The sequence below is a fragment of the Lissotriton vulgaris genome, chromosome 6 (genome assembly GCF_964263255.1).
Source record: "Lissotriton vulgaris chromosome 6, aLisVul1.2, whole genome shotgun sequence".
Taxonomy (NCBI): Eukaryota; Metazoa; Chordata; class Amphibia; order Caudata; family Salamandridae; genus Lissotriton; species Lissotriton vulgaris.
This window is the reverse complement of record NC_141694.1, coordinates 1,406,713,946-1,406,720,043: the sequence shown is the minus strand read 5'-3', so window position 1 is coordinate 1,406,720,043 and position 6,098 is coordinate 1,406,713,946. Positions and strand designations below refer to the sequence as shown.

The following is a 6,098-nucleotide window of genomic DNA, read 5'->3' as shown; positions in this document are numbered from 1 at the left end:
GCGCCAACTGGCAGGGCCGGCGATCTTAAGACGCCAAGCGTAGTTAAAAGAAACCATATTTAGACAAGAGGTCCACTCAAAGGTTCTGGATATGGCATTTGATGGGGATGCTTTATTTGGCAAACATATACATGAGGTGCTTCTATCCATCAAAAAGGACACGGGTTCAGCTAAATCCTTAGGTTCCCTCCAATACAGGAAAGTACCATTCAGAGGGGCAAAAGGACGTGGTTTTTCCACTTACAGAGGAAAATTCCAAAGGGCACAACAATACCAGCCCTACCAGACACAATATAGGCAATCCTATCAACCTGCTGCCTACTGTCAACTACGGCTGGTTTCTTCGGGTCATGACTGAGGATGGGGTGCTGTTCGACCCTGTGGTCCTATTGTTAGGTTATACCAAGGAGGTGCCGGCGACCTATCGCAGGTTTGTGGATGTGGCACTACTGTTAGAGAAACGACGAGTGGCCTGTTGTTGGGGGCGGGGCAGGATACCGCGATTCGAGGACTGGCTGAAGGATGTTATCTATTGTCAAGACCAATTTAATGTATACGCAGAAATGATGCCTGTGCGCTGTAGGCCTAGGGACTTTTGGAGCCCGCTACAGGTGTACCTACTTACCAGGGCCGTGCAGGATTCTGATTCGGACAGTGAGGATCGGGTTGGGGTGGGCTGACGGGGTCTCGCTTGATAGGATCACACCTCGGTCTACGACACTCCATGTGACACAGTTACCGGGAGGGGTTCTGTGTTTTGATGCTTCTTACCGTGCATGCCTTACACTGTATAATCATTGTGTGGGGGGGGGGGGGCACATTGTCTGCTCCTCTGTGGAGATGCTTGAACTGCCTCGACTCAGGGACTGATGACCTCTGGATACGTACCCACTCTCCTGGTACTGTTCTTTCTGTAGAGATGTACGGTTGATACCCACTATATTGATGTACTTCTATGTTTTGTACTGCTATGCTCCACCTTGTGTATTTGCTGATATTATGCTCTCGCTCCTGCCCACATTGTTCCCCATCTGGACTTGGCACCTGAACTTCCCATGTATACTACTGCATTGCGCTTTTCTCTGAATCATAATATGCTTTGTATGTGCTGCACTGATGTCTTTTGCTTGTCTTCCAATAAAAAAAAGGTTTAAAAAAAAAATAAACTACGGCTGGTTTCTCTCGCCTAGGGGTTCAAAGAGAACATCGACCCAAGCCAGGGACAATGGAAGAAAAGAGTGATTTCACCAGGGTATTCGCTTCCCCTTCTCTTTTCCCATCTGTGGGTGCAAAGATAGCCTTTTTCCTCCAGCAATGGGAGAGTATAACATTGGACCGTTGGGTGCGGTAATTGATTGCCTTTGGTCACAGGCTAGAGTTCATACAAAAACCTCCAACTACACCATCCAGGGGAGCCCCTCCCCTCATCTTCACTTATTGCAGAAAGAAACAAAGGTCATGATCGCAATAGGAGCCATCGAGAAAGTTTCAGCTCTGCAAAGGGCAAGGTTTCTACTCCTGTTTCTTCTTGATTATGAAGAAGTCAGGGGAATGGAGACTAATTTTGGATTTCAGAAAGTTAAACAGGTTTCTAAGGAAGCAAACTTTCTGGATGGTAATGGTACGATGTCTCAACAAAGGAGATTTCATGACCTCCCTTGATTTAGAAGACTCATATTTCCGCATCCCCATTCATCAGAAGCATTGAAAATTCCCCAGATTCGCGGTGGCAGGTACCCACTACCAATTCAAGGTTCTCCCTTTTGGCCTCAAATCGGCACCCCGGATATTTACAAAACTCCTGGCGCCGGTGGCGGCAGCCCTACATTCTCAAGGCCATCAAGTATTCCCCTACTTTGACAACTGGCTGTTAAAGGCTTCTACGGCAAAGCAAGCGACCAGGACCACCAACGCTTGTTTACGACTGTTCAGCAAGCTAGGGTTGACAGTCAGCATCACAAAGTCCTCGTTCATTCCCAATTAAATAGCACCATTTCTAGGAGCCTGATTGGACACAATACAATGCAAAGCATTCTTGTCGGAAGAACGTCAAACCTGACTACGTCATTTGGCTATGGCCCTCTCAAGAAAAAAGTCTGTTTCAATAAGGAAATACAAGTCGCTGCTAGGGATGTTCTCTTCAGCAATCGGCTTGGTTCCCCTGGCCAGACTCAAAATGAGACTTCTCCAGGAAGAATTACAAAAACAATCGCTTCAAACATCGGGATCTTTCAAAGACATAATTCGGATTACTCTGTCCGTGAAGATAGCAATGAAATGGATGTACCACACACCAAACCTTTCAAAAGGACTGACTTTCTCACAAAACATAACAGATTACATCCTGACAACGATTGCCTCCATAGACGGCTGGCTGGGGAGGCCATTTGCAGGACCTTCAAGTTCAAGGCAAATGGTCCAATTCTCAAAAGCTAAGTCATATCAACAGCCTGGAGTTGAAGGCCATATTCCTTACCTTTCAGGCCTTCCTGCCGAGGATAGCAGGCGCCTCTGTACTGGTCTACATAAACAAACAGGGAGGAACCAAATCTCTGATGCTTTCTCTAGAAGTGCAAGCATTGTGGAGCTGGGCAACAGAACACAGGATTTCTCTCAGAGCCGAGCATGTTCCAGTTTTACACAACACGCCTGCCGATGCTCTAAGCAGAGCTACAGACAATTGCCACAAATGGGAACTAAATCAATTCCACTTGGATGGAGTATTTGCTCTATGGGGAAAACCTGCTCTGGACCTGTTTGCCACGAACATCAGCACCAAATGCCCGTCCTATGCCAGCAAGTACCCCCTCCCGGGATCTCAGGGCAATCCCCTTTCAATGCGATGGGCAGGGATATATGCCTACGCTTTTTTCCCAATCCCATTGATTCCCAGGATACCAACAAAATGAAGCTGGAAGAATGTTGCCTGATTATCATCGCGCCCAGGTGGCCCAGGCAACATTGGTTCCCAGAACTTCTTCACCTCTCAGAAACGAGACCCATTTGTCTACAGCTGTTTCCTCCTCTTTTGTCCAGGGACAACGGTCAAGTGTTCCATCCAGATCCAAAGTCGGTACACTTACATTGCTGGCTCCTGAATTATTGGAATTTAGAAACATGAGCATTTCCCAAGAGTGTAGAGCAATTTTCTCAAAATCTAGAGCGGAGAACACCAGCAAGACATACAAACTAAAATGGAAAAGGTTCTGTGTCTGGTGCCAACGAAATGACCTGCATCCATTTCAGGTATCCCCTCAACAGATTTTACCATATCTTCTCTCTTTGGCAAAATCAGGTTTAGCCTTCTCTTCCGTTAAGGTGCATCTGGCTTCCATCTCTCATTATAGAAGATCTTCCAGTGCCACTTCTCTTTGTGCCTCAAGCCTTATCAAACAATTCCTGAAGGGGCTGTTCCGTACTTTCCCTCTGGTGCGAGCACCTCCACCAGAATGGAACCTGAACGTGGTTCTTGCACAACTCATGAAAAGACAATTTTAACCCATTCATAAAGCTGAATTGAAATATCTCACATGGAAAGTCGCCCTTCTACTGGCCCTCACCTCACCCAGGAGAGTAAGCGAAATCCAGGCATTCACCATTAAAAAACCTTTTTTAATATTGAAGGAGAACGCTGTGATTCTAATGATTAATCCCATATTTTTCCCTAAAGTGCCTTCCCAATTCCACCTCAATGAGCCGGTTATACTTTGTTTCTTTTTCCCGCAACCATCAACGCCTGCAGAGCCTGCAAACTTTAAGATACTACTTCTACCTAAGACAAAACCTTTATTTGTTTAAATTTGATGTAGAAATACCTGAATCTCAGCTATTGGTCTTATAACTTTGAAGTTCCATTCCAGGATTTAGAGTACTTATCATCTTTTTCCTGTGATCCCATCTCAAGACCCAGTCCATAAAGTAGAATCCCTCTGCTGACAGTGATGATTCCTCTTCAAGTGTCAAGTTATTGATAGTCCTGTGGTCTTTGAGCTCAAAAATAAAAGGCATACTGGGAAACCTAAAGGGTTTTGGCAGGATGCCCTGCAAATAGGGATTAATGCCTATGGAGAGGTGGCTGTGAGGGATAAATCTTTGTTTGCTTGGTAAATGGAAGGGAATAGCTGCGGCATGGAACGTGTTGTGTGCAACATAGCTTTAGAACTTTAGAAAGTTTTTATCTTTAGAGATATTACTAGAGAGGAATAAAGACACCTTTACTGAAGCAGCTGTAAACCAGTACAGCCATGTCCAAAGTATTTCATGCTTCTGGCAGATCTAGCTTTAGCAGGACTGATTTAATGGTCAGTCTGCCCATGAACTACTACTCCCTCTAGTATTCCTTATTTTCAAAAATACCCTCTTAGGCAGATAAATCAGCATTGTAACCCTCTCACCAGTAGCTAGTGGTGTAGAATACCCACTTTCCCTTGCATTCTTCAATATTAAACGATCACCCTCTCAAATAATGTGTCTATCCTAGCTTAGTCTACCCCCACTTTCTCTTTCTTCCTTGGTGGACCTGTCTAGCTATAAATCAGGGATGCCATTACCGCAATTTTAAGGCTAGTCTCCGAAGGATCCTGAGGACTGTAGGTCATACTGACCTTTATCAGTCATTGATATCAATGCTGAGAGCTTGGTCAAGGGGCTCTCAAGTCACATGGGCCCTTTGTAGTCTGGACTAATATACTCTGACCCAAAGGGTTTTATTGTGAGAAGGAAAACCTGGATAATCTCAGGAGATTACGTCTCTTATTCGATGCACATAAAATGGTCGGTTTCACCTTCGTTATTGTCATCCTTAATACGCAAAAAGCTTTTAACACATTGGACTTAACTTATTTTGGATTGGGTAAATCTATACTCAAATGCGTCAGATTATTTTATACCTCTCCTTAGGCTTCATTAAAGACCTATTAATAGATTTCCTCTAATAAAGACTCCCTAAGTATTCGCCAGAGGTGCCTTTTTCCCATTTGATATGTATATTAGCGGATGAACCGCTGGCTTGAACAGCCAGACACAGACACTATCTTTCCTGTGCTTTTTGACTGGGTACATCAACTTATTTAAGTAAAAAAGTATGTTTCTAATGTGCTTATTTATCTTTGGGACCCAGCAGCAGTGTTCTGGAGACACTTATGTTGACTAAAGTATTTGTAATGCTTGTGGGCTTGAAGGTCAATTAGAATAAATCATGCCCTATCTATTTATTGTCTGGATGTGACAGAAGGCAATTAGCGGTACTGGCCAGTACAGTTTCTAATGATCTGTTGAGTAAGTTTAAATTTGTCTGAATAATATGAAAGGAATGTTGCTATGATTGCGAGGAAGGCCCCTGGCCTGTTGATTCCTAGGGAAAATTCCCACTATCACTTACAGATGGGGATAGCCTTGTCATAAATTGTTCTTGTCCTGAGACTGGCCTATGTCTTTTCAAAGTTATGTCTGTGCATTTCCAGAGGGGCCTCTTTAAAGAATTGTTGAGTGTATTTAACTATTTTTATTTTAACAAGGGTCAAGTCAAGATCGCACTGGGTAAATTTGTGCCACCTTTTGCCAAAGGTGGCCTCTCAGTTCTTTATTTTAAGGCCTTTTAACAAGCGGTGGTTTTGTAATTTGGGCCAATCTTATTTAATCCTGTAACTCAAGTGATCAAATTGGTACTGGAAGTTTAACAATTAGTACCTGATTTACAATGGTAACTTGTGAGTAAATTTACACTTTGTAGTAAGTGTATAACTTTCGGTATTTACAAACTCCAAGTTTAAACTTACTGCAAAAGTGTAAGTTACGTGTCTCCACCCCCAAAGTAATGCAATTGGCTTACTTTTATGTGGCTGTATGACATCCCTCCTTAAACCCCTCCCTTCCCTCCTTAAACCCCTCTTAGTCCTCCCTAATCCTATCCTCTTTCCTAGTAAATGCTTGCATATCCCTTTGTCCCTTCCACATTTATGACTAAAATCTTTACTTACATATGCGGAGACTCCATAGTCGGAGCAGAGAACTTTGCACATATAAGAACAGGCAAAACTTACTTTTTGTGGTGCTACAAAGTGCAGTTTGAGAATCAGGCCCTTATTATCTATTGGATG

General features: G+C 43.6%; 1 protein-coding gene across 3 annotated transcripts in view; it reads left to right on the top strand.

Annotated features, from left to right (window-relative positions):
- Positions 1-6,098, top strand: part of CFAP61 (cilia and flagella associated protein 61) — a 1,856,219-nt gene that overhangs the window by 1,344,480 nt on the left and 505,641 nt on the right. The gene's annotated exons all lie outside the window — the stretch shown is intronic.